The following is a 13,352-nucleotide window of genomic DNA, read 5'->3' as shown; positions in this document are numbered from 1 at the left end:
TTTGGTTTTCATTACGACAACTAGTACTGTTAAACTATTGGGAGTTTTTTTTTAAATGGCATGAAGTTCTTTCAACACAGATTGTCTTGCAAATGAAGCAGCCACCAGACTGTTATCTCTTATCTGTATCTTCTAAACCTTGTCTGTAGTGCAAGTGTCAGAAAAAAGTTCACATTTCCTTAGTAAAGAGGTGGAGTACAGTATTAGCAATCCCAAGTCCCCATTTGAGGTGACAACCATGTAGGACTGGGAGTTCTCTATATGGCAGTAGCGAAGGGTGGGGGTGGGTGAGGCACCATTAAATTACAACAGCACTCACTGCAAATACATGCTACTTATCATAATCTAATATTTCATTTTAGTTAAGAAGCTATGATAACAAACAGCATTTTGCCTCAGTGGGGCTACTGATTTTAAACACCAAACACAGAGTTTACTGTCCAGATTATTGCCATTTATCTCATTTAGTCAACCCAATTATGTGATCCTACAACATTAAGATTTGTTTAGCAATGCTCTAATCACCAAAATCCACAGTACAATTGACAAACAGAAAAACAAAAATGTATTTCTTATGTGAGCAGAAGATCCATAATCCTACTACACAGAGCTTTACTCCACATACTTAACTACTGCAACTCAGAGGCTGCTGCAAGATGAGAAATGAGAAATCCTTAACAGTAACAACCTTCACAGAAAACTACTCACTCTAACATGAGATACAGCAGTTTTGGTCGTGCCATTATGATTAGAGTGGTGAATACTGATGAAATGGTACTGACACCAGCTATTTCCATACCTTCGGGGCAAGCTGCAGATTCTACGTAGCCAACGGTTTGTTCCATTTTCTTTCTGTTCAGCATAAGATCAAATCTTGTGTCTCTCCCATACATTCTTGGATTTTTGTTCTCTTTTAATGCTATCACCTCCTCAGGTCAGCTGTTCTAGTAAATCACTTTCTATGAAAAAAAAAGACATCCTCATATGTTCCCTGAGCCTTCCACTGGTTCACAGCTGGCTTTAGGTACCAGCGAACCCTGCAGTTGCAGGAGGTCCGCAACCAGAGTAAGATCTTAGTTTGATATTTTGTAACATGTTTATCAAACCAACAAAGGCTAGTACAGCAGTCTTGTGTACTTAATAAACCAGGTAGGTAATAATAACTCTTATTTATATCTCCTTTAAAATTCCGAGAGACCTCTGGTAATAGCAAATGTTTTAGCAAGTAAAAGATTTCACAATTGCATTAAATGTTTTACCACTGCCATAGTGCCTGTGATTTAGTTAAACCCTGACTGTGGGCGTTCGTTCTACTAAAACTAACTTCACTGTCATCTTTATGCACCTGCAATACCTGTGGCTGCAGGGGCCCCCCTTAATTATTTTTGACTGTGTGGGGACGCCACAAAAGCTGCTCCTGGTCGGAGAAAAATTATTATTTTTTTTTTCAATAATAGTTCTTTGTTATTTTCACTTGTTAATACAAACATTCAACAGAGAAATACAGAGGTAATATCCAGACAAATCTTCTATCAACATTCTAGCAACATATATACAATATTTACATGAATGCTTCCACAATTAAAATAACATACATACAAAGAATTTACATCTACAAAGATAGATTCTTGAATTAATATATCCTAATAGGGTTAGACATTATATTTATAAATAGCAATGGAGTTTTCTATGATCGATGCATTAAGCTAATATAATATTGAAAATTTGTTCCCAAATCTCCATATTATTTGAATGTTTACTTTGGTTATTGATAACATATTTGTGGGATAATATATGTTTTATCGCTAAGATCTTAAAATTGTCCCAGGAAGTTTGAGATGGGTTCAACCAATTTGTAGCTATATATAGTTTCATTAGCAGGAAAATATTCATAAGTATGATCATCTGGGATCTAGCTAGGTTATTTGGAGGGATATGTAATATCATAAATTCCCAAGACAGCGTTGAATTTTGATATCCCATCTTTTGTAGTTGTAGTTTTAGGGAATTCCAAAGTTTATATATACATTTACAGCTCCAGAACATATGTAAGAGGTCAGCAGTTTCATCATTACAATATGGGCACTTAGGAGAATCTTTGGATTTAAATTTATACAAGCTGAGACGTGTATAGTAGGCATTATTGAATATCATAAGTTGGGTAAATGCTAACTTTTGAAGGGAGATTGATTTTACTATTAATTTAATTGCGTTCATTAATTTATTCTCCTCTCCCAAAGGTAATTTTTCTTTCCAAAACTTAGATATGAGAAGGCGATCTTGATATTTGAATTATTTTATCAGTTTATATGTGGATGTTATATATTTAGTAGTCTGTGCTAAGGCTTGCCATATTGAGGTGCATTTCGTTAATTCCTCTTTATTAATAGTCAAGTCTTTAAAGTAACTTGAAGATAATTCTTTAATCTGCCTCATCATTACTAGATATGATTTAGGGAGATTCATTTCCTGTCTTAGTTCATGAGCAGAATAATTCAGATATGGGTATATATCTTGTAGAGTTAAGTTGATTATGAGTGGGAAGTTTTTTAAGTCTATGAGTTGATTATTAATTCTTAGGTTAGGGTTTCTGTGAAAGGGTTGTAACATCATCATATATTGATATAAATTTAATGATCTAAAAAGATTTTGTAATAATGTTATATAAATTTTTACATGCTCCATTAGAGCGTATGATTTAATATTATCTCTATTTAGAAAGGGTAAAGCTTTAGGATTCATATTCAGATGTTCGACATATTTGAAACCCAGTCTTATCCAATTTGGGTACCATTTATTATTTTGTAAGTCGTAGTTAGCTATTTTTATAATTCTATTGGCATTTATAATTAGATAATAATTTTCAAAGTCAGGTAAATCTAAACCACCTCTATTTTTGGGGGTCATCAACTTATCGTATGATATTCTAGTTTTTCTTGGTTCCCATATAAATTTCGCAAGTTCAATGTGGATTTGTTTAAAAAATTTCTTAGGGATTAAGATTTGAGTAGATCTAAATATATATAATAATCTGGGTAGAACATTCATTTTAATAATTGAAACCTTAGGTAATGGAGGTAATTTCAGGTTATTCCATCTCCTTAGATCAGATAAAATGTATTCCCAATTAAGTTTATCGTTGTTGATATAGACATCCTTGTTGTCTGTGGAAGAAAAATTATTATTAATTTTCTGATTATACTTTTTATCCAAAACAGGGTTGTGATGTGATCTTGTTAGGATAAAGCTTATAGTCAGTGAGTGAACATGAGAAAGGTAATCACTAGAGATCAGCAGCCCAGAGTAACCAATGTCAGTTTTAAGTTGGATTTTAAGAAGAGCTGATGTTTCCAGTCTTCAGGGATGATTTTCTGTTTCAGGGAGTTTTATAAATGCTGGCAAAACAGCAGATACTATAACTCTCAGTTATTGTTCAAGAATTCTGGGCAAAGCTATACATAATATCAGAATAAAGGTTCAAAATCAGGAACACTTTTTAACTATTATTCTAATTCATTTAAAAGCTAATAGAATAACACATTTTGCACCAACATGCATTTTTTGGACAATATGAAATATGAAACTCCAGTGTCTGGATTTATTGATCGACTCACTGTAATCCTGAATGATTTACCAGCAAATTAAATGTTTATGCAGGACAGAGAAAAAACATTATGAAACAAAATCAGGGACATTCTATGAAATCAGGGGCAGTAACAGGTACACCTTATTTCTCAGTGAGGCAAATAAAAATGACTTCCCCCTGCTGCTGTTTGATGACTGCTAATCAATGGTCATTGATCTGTTGTGACAGTAAAAGTCACAGTGTACTGCTATTTGCAAAAATAATTGCAAAACTATGACTTGTGTGCATGTGTGTGTATGTGTGTTGTAGCATAAGAGTAACAAGCTGGCTATAGTTTATTTCACTTTCTAGCACAATCGTCAGCAATTCTGTTATGCATATGTGTGTGTGTGTGTGTGGGGGGGGGGTTGCAGTGTATTTAAGAGTAACAAGTTGTTTTCTTTCACTGACAATCATAGACTTAAACCTTACACATAATAGCTGGCTATCTTTGGTGATTTGGCAGGAAGGGGATGCGTGTGAAAGCAACTTCCCACTGCCACTGTGACGCAGTGAGTCTTAGCAGTCAAGTGCTCCGGATTGTGCAGAATGTTTCGCATTTATACACAAAGTACTCCATTGTTCCACACTGAACAGTGGTGGCTCCACTACATGTTTTTTGATTGACTGTAATTGTCGTATATGAACCAGTCAAATAACAGCTCCTGAAGCAAAGGGAGCCCATGGAAACTCCCAGTATTCAACCAAATGTGTGCCAGTAATTGCTTTTGCACCACTGTAATGTCTTCAAAAAGGCCTTGCAAAGGTGCAGGAAGATCACCTTTGGACCTGTCAGTTTAAGGAGGTTGTGGGTCTTGTTGTGGTTGCATCATTTGTGGAGGAGGAAGGATTCATCTTTTTTTCAATCCAGTTGACTGGGTCTGAGTGTGGATTGGCAAGCAGGACACACAGCAACTGAAGGACCAGATAGCACTGAATCGGGGTCTGTAGTGCATCAGGGATACAGACCTCAGACCAGAACTCCAACAACCAACTCAAAAGGCTGAGATTTGTTTTTTGCTGTACTTGGGTTGGAAGGAACATTTGCACTGGTGCTGGGCTGCTGACTACAGTTGCTTCCTTGGATTATTTATTTGTTCTTGATTGATGAATTTTGTTGTGGACTGTGGATTAGAGCTGCAGATGCTTTGTTTCCTGTATTGGGCCAAGGTAAGTGTCTTAAAATGTACAATGTAATGTCTCATGTTAATAGTAATTTTAAATGCCGCTGTCCCTGATTATTTCTGGATTTGTCCCTAATTTGCAAGATTCCTTTCAACTATCCAGATTTTTGCATAATATTTTTGTTCTGTTGCTCATAAAATGTGTGGTTTTCTGGCAAATCACTGTGATCTGAGGATTAAAGTCACTAAATAATGACAGACATTTGAATTTCAGACTACATATACTTCAGAAAATGCATACTAACACAAATCATGTTGTTCTAGCAGCTTTCCAAGTTTATAAGAGTAATATTTAAAATTTATTCCTATTTTTGGGCCTTTGTTCCCCAATTATATCAGGCTATGCCCAGATTTCTTGTGCTAACAGGTTGAGAGGTATGCCCATAGCCCTTGCACTAATTGGATACTAGTAATATTACACTGATGAGGACTGAACTGGACATCCTCATAGATTAAAATGCACTGATTTACTACTTTTGTGCTTCTTTATACACAAGTACCATATTATTAAACTCTTGGATGGTGTAGTGGTATATGTAATACCACAATGTAGGAAGCAGGTCTAGGATTAAGCAGTTGAAGAGGAACTTTACATAGAAAATCGTCAAGAAGGATCAGGTTGTATAACCAATGATCAAACAATAAAAGGAGGGAGAAAGTGTGGCTACAGAAAAGGAGAAATAACTTGAGCTGAAAATGAAAAAAAAAATAATATAACATGGGAAGGCTGTAAAAAAGACATGATCAACCTTATAACTTCATGTGATTTGACATGAAGTTATAAGGCTTCCTGTTCTGATGACATATGTCATAATGCAGTGTTTTTATTCTCTTTGGTGTTGTCTCACATCACATGCCTGTGATGTGTATATCGAGCTGACTTGTCAGGAAGTTCAGGAGTTGGGCTTGCAAAAGTTAATGTTTGACAATTTCTTCATCTTTTATTTGTATATTGCCTATTCCCTGCTTTTGACTCCAATGTTAGCTCTGTCCCTTTTATTCCGTCCTAAAACTGATGATCTTTGGAGAAAAGGTGATGAATTATAACCTTGTTGTTTCACAATTCACATTCTCTTATTTCAGCAATGTCTTAAGCGTTTCTGCCTCCGATTATTTCCGTGTTTGTTGCTGATTTGTTGAGAGCTATGCACTAGAAAAGAATAAGAATTATAACCTTGTTGTTTCCGAAAATGTTCATTAATTCACATTCTTTTATTCCGTCAGTCTCGGTTACACTAATATTTTAAGTGTCTCTGATTGTCCCTGATTATTTCTGAATTTGTCCCAAGTCAAGTTCGTTGAGAGCTATACTGGTGCCTTTTGGAGAAAATATCCTGCATGTCATTTAATAACAAAGTTATAGACTCTGCTACTTCAGAAAATGTTTATGAATTCACATTCTCTTATTTTGTCAATGACTCAAGTTAATAGTAGCAATATCTTGTGTCCTTGATTCATTCTAGATTTGTCCCTCATTCTGCTCCATTTCAGCCTTGATTGTTTAACTCACAGTGGCAGTAGTAATAGTAGTGTTTTCACAACTGGATACAAAGCACATTCACACTAGTATCACAGCAACCTTTGTATATTTTCTTTATAATGGATCTTTCTGTAGCAGTTTGTTTGTGTCTTTCAGCTTTTCCCGGTTAGGGGTCGCCACAGCGGAACTCCGGTCCGCTAATGATTGGCAGTTGATTTTTACGTACCAGCTTGCCAGGCCTGACGCACAACCTTTAATGAAGGTACGCCCATTCACGCATGTCTCCACGTAGAAGATGCTCTAGCTGAGAATCGAACCGGACAGCGTCTTACTGTGAGGCGACAACACTACCGCAGCACCACCACCGCGGGTCTGTGTGCTATTTGAATTTTAAAGTAGGATATTAAGATTTCTTGTTCTACAAATGTCCCTTGTTGGGATATGGTATGCCTGCCTTTATGCTTTGTTTGTTGTTCTACAAATGTCCCTTGTTGGGATATGGTATGCCTGCCTTTATGTTTTGTTTGTCTTTGTGCTTAAAGATAAGAGATCTTGCATTATTTGGTCATGACCATTCTAAGAAATGTTATCTCTTTTGTTAATGTCACATTTTCTGTAAAAGTACTGAGGTCCATAGTTTATATTACCTTTTACAGGCACCTTTGCCAGGTGCAGACCAGTATGTAGGGCAGGGCGAGAACACACCTGAGGTAGTGACAGTGAAGAAGTGCAGGTAGTGTTGGCGTGATGTATGTAATTTATATATTCATTGCTATTGCTTAGGTACATTTCATACTTGTAGAAGTGTTTTGCAAGTACATTTGTTAAGGTGGGTTTGGATTTCAAAATAGAAACAAAGGTGTTTTGAGCATACTGCAAATGCCATTTTGCACTGAATCACTCTTCTTTCTACAGCACTAGTTAGGTGGGCAAGTGAACACTGGAGGATTGCAAGTGTCATCGTGGAACCAAGGGAGTGACTCACCTTCAGTGAGCTAAAGTACACTTAATTTGACCATGCGTGTCTTTATAATGGGAAAAAGGTGCAGAGATGAACAGGAGACGATGGTGCAGAGGCAAGAAATTTCCAGTGATGTGGGTACGTTGTGGGCCTATTGCCCCATTTCTTTGATTTTGAGGAGATGGTCCTTCCACTTTCTTTCTGCAGTATAGCCCCATTTCTTTGTCTTTTTTTAGTAATACCATTGTTTTAAAAACCTGCTAGGTACACACTGCCCGGAGCACAATGAGGACAGGGATATGGATATAGATGGCACTCTAAAAAAAAGAAAAGGAGATGCCCAACCTGGCTTAAAATTTTTTTTTTTGTTTTCTATGAATAGGCATGGAGTAAAATATGCTTTCTGCAAGACCTGTGGCACAGATTTCACAATCCATTATGGTGGGCGACATGATCTGTAGAGACATGCCAAGAGTGAGAAGCAGACAGAATTGTAAGCATGCAGCTGAAAGGACTATGACGGACTTCTTTGGACCTCAGCATTTAGAAAATACAAAGGTTGTTGAGGAAGCAGTTGGTTTTGTGTCACTCCTTGATAAACACAACTTATCATTTGCAGCAGCAGAACACATCTTGAAATTTATGAAGAAATGAGAGAGAATTAAGATGTTCACAGGAAAATGACATGTGGAGCAACGAAGGCAGCATGCATTGCACGGGATGTTCTGGGGCCGCATTACCAGAATGATGCTGCAGCAGCCTGCCAGAAATCACCATTCAGTATGTATATGGACCAAAGCACAGACATGGGAGATGACAAACTGTTAGTTATCCTTGTTGATTGCCTTGATGAAAAGGCAAGCAAAAATGTGACGAGGTTCCTTCATATGCCACAATGTGTGTCAGGAACTGGACAAGCATTGTTTGATGCTTTAATGTCCAAACAGACAAAAATGTAACATTCCAGTTTCCAATATTGTGGACTTTTCTTCAGACAATGCTGCCTCACTGATTGGAAAACATAATTCTGCACTATCTCGTTTAAAGGAGGTGAAGCCCACCATTATTAACATGGGGTGTCTGTGCCATCTGGCAGATCTGTGTAGTAAGGCTGGTATAAATGTACTCCATTTACCAGTTGCAGACCTTATATCAGATGAATAATGTCAATTCAGTTCAAATGCATAAAGGCAGCAAAAACTGCAAGACTTTGCTTGGTTTACAGACACTGACTCCCTCAAGATTATTAGGCATGCACCTACTAGATGACAGAGTCGTGGGAAGGTAAATAGCAGAACCCTAGACATGTGGCCAGCCCTAAATTCATATTTTTTGACTGCAGAGCCACAGTCTGCAAAAATTAACTTAATTTCTGACCACCTGCAGAGGCATGAAATGCATATGATTTTTTGTTTCTCTCAGGTATGCGCTGGAATCTTTACTGGAGTTCAGCATCCAGCTTCAGAGCCAAGAAAGTCAGCTATTGACACTGCATGCCACTATTCATAAACTCCTGCAGCAGTATGCTGGCAAATTTCCAAGACCTGCAGCTGCTGTCAAACTTCTCAAACACAGGCATGTTTCGGTGTTGACTGACAGTAGCTCTGTTCTGCCAAACAGTGAGCTGTATATTGGCTATGAAGTCAAACAGTACATGAATAGCCCTGAGGAGGATATCGCTGGCACAATTATAGAATTTAACTTTTATTAAAAAAAAGTTACAGCTTTTTATGCTGCAGTGTTGCAGAAAATGCTTAAAAAGTTTCTCATGCGGGATCATTTAATGAAAGACACTGCATTCTTTATTAATTCTTCCAAAAAATGGAATTTCTTCAAGACTTGTTAGGGGTGCTGACTTCCGTCTGGGTGTCTGTGGAAATGATGCTGAGGCTGAACAATTAAGAGACGAGTTTACCCATTATCAGGTTGAGGACACAGGGAATCTGACAGGTCCAGCAGATGGGCTCCCATCATATGTGTCCAAGTACTGGGCACACCTTCTGAGGGACCTTTGTGGTGATGGGAAACTGCCACTCTTCAAGCAGCTGATGATGACTGTGCTTGCCACATTCAAACACACAAGCTGAAAGAGCGTTTAGTATGCTATGGAAGGTAAAGACTGAATTGCATCTGTCTGTCAGTGTAAAAACACTGAACTCTTTATTAGCAGTTAAAAAGAATGAAGAACTAGACTGCTGTGATCTTAAACTACCAAATCATGTCTTAGATGCAGCATACAATAAAAATGCATCTGAGGCATCTGAATCATGATAGGATGCTGTTTGTTCATGCACTTAGTGTACACATGGAATCGCTTGTGTGATATGTAACAGATCTGTTTAGCAAATGTAGTAAATGTAGCAAGTGGTATTAATGAGCATGTGATTTAAATTTTGATTTTATACAGAAATGCAGATTATAAAAAAATTTGGATTTGACACACAAGTATGTCTTAGTGAATTTTACAAATGTTCACTCACGCTCCATGGCAATGATACATTTCGTGTATTGTAAAAATAGGGTGTTCCACATTGTGACTGTTTGTTGCACATTGCTAGGGTTTGTGTTCCACACTGGCATCTTAAGTGGTTGAGACCTATGCAGTGAGTAGCACTGCCATTTCACAGTGATTTGTTCAAGTTGAGTTCTTCTCTATGTTTTTTTTCTGTGGGGAGTCAACATGACCTCCCTTTCTGTGTGAGCATCTATCCTTGACCTCTGGTTATCCTCACCATGTCAAAAACATGCAGGTGTTTGTGTCTGTGTGTAAATACACACACACACACACACACACACACACACACACACACACACACACACACACACACAGTACTGCCAGGCGCTTACATAACTATTCTATGTAGCAACTAAAAAAATGCAGTTAACAAGCAATTATATTTTAAAAGTAATGCATAAAATATATCACAGAACATTCAGACACTTACAGCTTCTGGAAGTCTGGTAGCCCTCACATCCAAGACTGTATAAATGGATTTTGACATGGACTTAGAGGTGGCCTCTGCCCTCAGTCACTCCCATTCAAAAACCTGCCCTGCTCAGAGGTGTGTACAGAAGGTTGCTGAAAGTTATGTGGGAGTTGAGGATTTAATGCTCATTACGTCTTTAATTCTCATCACAATCAAACCTTAGAGATATACACAGGGCATTATAGCCTCTCTTAAAATGGGGACAGTGTAGTCATTGTTTCTTTTACTTTTTTCACAGACTTCATAGGTGTATGAAGAAGGTTACTATAGCTTGTGTAGGGGCAGTGTATTGTCTAAGAGAAACAAAGAGGACTTCATTACTGTAGTCATTATTTTTTCACTTTTGCCAAAATCCCACACCAGGCTCATAAATCAGTAGTTGGGGGTAAGTGTGAGGAGGCATGCTGTGTGTGTGTGCGTGTGTGCGTGTGTGCGCGTGTGTGTGTGTGTGTGTGTGTGTGCGTGTGTGCGTGTGTGTGTGTGTGTGTGTGTGTGTGTGTGTGTGTATGGTTTACTATCAAAATTGTGAAGGCAAAACAAATTACGTTTGCAACTTCGAAGTGAAACAATGAAAACAAAATCACTACCTGAGTACAATGTCAGATCAGCTGATTGAAGCAGCAGATTAGACATGACGTAATATCCATATAGGAGCTCATTTAAATGAAACTCCTATACAACATATCACATTTTTGCAGAGAGGCAAGCCCCCTGCAACCCCCACACCCCCTGCTAAAAATATATTCCAACTCTGAGATCGCTCTACAGTGGGGAAATGGATGACTTTCCAAACCATACTGTACTGCGATCTCCGTACAGTTTGTCAAACTCTTAAAGCCAAATACACTATTGCATTCCCATAAGTCTGTTATGCATTCTACATTTAGTGAAAGACAATCTGACATTTGGCATCATCAGACGTCTGATTGTCATTTGACAAAATGATAGCAAACCTATATCTATCTATCTATATATATATATATATATATATATATATATATATATATATATATATATATATATATATATATATACCACCAGTACTTATTAGTTATGGCCACCCCTCCTGGTATGATTGTAGGGCAATTTCCTGTGCTTTCTCCTGCTAACCTGGTGCACTTGGGCATTCTGAGAAGGCGCAGAAACTGTCAAATGTACACAGACAAAAATCTCCTCTTACCTCCTAACACTCATACATGCGAGCGATGCACTTATATCTCCAAAATAGAAGCAGTGCACACTCCAACCAAGACTGGACTAGCGGCTCAAGAGGAGGTCAACACCTGCAACTCACTCCATAGAACACACAGTCCTCCAAAACACTAACCATCACAACCCACACATAGAAACATAAACCATACATTCACCTTTGTGGCTCTCAATAAAAACTTACCCAAACAACAGAGACCCCCTGAGACAGAATTGCACTCCACCACCACAACACAACACAACACAAAACCAACCACAGAACACATAGCTCACCACCACAGTGTGCCCCTCAACCTAAGCCCTTAAGGCAAAACACTTTGCCCAATGTACTGATCACAGGAGACTCAATTGTGAGGCACACTGATGTCCCACTCACTATATTGAGCAAGGAGAGGGTGACAGTCAGTTGTCTATCAGGTGCCAGCAGCCACCCCATAACACATGCACTCAGGTCACTCCACAAGTACAAATATGACACAGTCATTGTCCATGTGGATGTGAATGACCTGAGAAGTACCTCTCTGGACTACATGAAAAAAGATGTGATGGAACTCTTGGATTATGTGGCTCAGGCAGGTATGACCCTAGCTCTGAGCAGTATTCTACTGTCACCCAGAATGATACCACAGTATGAGCAGAAAATGAATGACTTCAACAATTGGCTACGGGGATCCAGTATCTGTCTGCTTGAGATGACATGATCGACAGGCCTCGATGCTTTTCCAGAGACGGCCTGCATCTGTCACCCCTGGGATTCTGGCTACTGGCTAAGGCTCTTGGCACCCCTATAGTACCTTTTTTAGGCAGTGTTCCACAGACCAAAATTCCACCATAACAGCTACAAACAAATTAAATTTGAGGGTCATGCTGCTCAGTGCTAGAAGTCTAAATCTCAAGATACACTCACTTGAAGCTCTCCTCAAAATGGAAAATGTTGACACCCGTGCTGTAATAGAGACCTGGTTTAAAGAGGCAGAAAGCACCCCTGCGCTCCCAGGCTACAACTCATTCCATACCTTTCGGCCCCAGAATATGACAAGAAGCTCCAAAGGTAGTGGTATCTCTATATTCTTAAAGGATACACACACCACTAGACTGGTAGCCCAGCATAATGCATCCGAGATACTTCAAGTACAACTAACACTGGGTAAGATGGTGATTCAAGTCATAGCCTGCTACAGAACCTTAAACATGTCCCAAGACCCTCTCTCCAAGTTCCTAAGCACCCTGGAGTCTGTCAAGGTCCAACCCAATACTCTCATATTGGGTGACTTCAACTACCCTTCCATCAGCTGGGAAAACTATTCAAGTACCAATGTATAGGCCCAACACTTTCTGGAATTTATTAATTACAATGCCCTGGATCAGCTCATTCTGACCCCCACTAGAGGAAGCAATATCCTCGACTTGGTTATCACCAACATGGGAGAGCATTACTCCATACCTATAGTCAATTTCTCCCTGGTTAAATCCGACCACAAACTGATCCCTATGGAAATCTCCATCTTGCCTACAACCCCTGCTAAGGTGTCCACCCTGAAAAACTTCTCTAAAACTAACTTTGGGCTCCTAAAAACAGAGGTGGCTAACTTCTCAGCACCAATACCAATGGAAAATAGCTGCACGACTGCACAATCGTACACCAATGCAATGCATGACCACATACACAAATGCGTGGACCTTGCCATGCCAAATAGAACTAAGATGCTCACCTCCAAAAAAGGAAGCCAATCTGACGGTCCCCAGCCATCAATAAACTCTAAAACAAGAGGAAGAAACTGTTGCAGAAAAAATAAAGTCACAAGACTGGAAAACCTCCTTTATCAAGCTCAACAAAAAGCTGAGATCCCTTATCAAATCCTCTAAAGCCAGCTATGAAGGCAGAATTGCAGCTGACACCAAAAAC

The 13,352-nt window shown here is 38.6% G+C and overlaps 1 protein-coding gene across 1 annotated transcript in view; it reads left to right on the top strand.

The window, feature by feature from the left end:
• LOC122789913 (matrix-remodeling-associated protein 5-like) overlaps nucleotides 1-13,352 on the top strand; it is a 265,150-nt gene that overhangs the window by 15,883 nt on the left and 235,915 nt on the right.

The sequence above is a fragment of the Protopterus annectens genome, chromosome 15.part0, assembly GCF_019279795.1.
Source record: "Protopterus annectens isolate FY-2018-M chromosome 15.part0, PAN1.0, whole genome shotgun sequence".
Taxonomy (NCBI): domain Eukaryota; kingdom Metazoa; phylum Chordata; order Ceratodontiformes; family Protopteridae; genus Protopterus; species Protopterus annectens.
The sequence above is the reverse complement of the archived record's forward strand: the minus strand, read 5'-3'. Positions and strand labels throughout refer to the sequence as shown.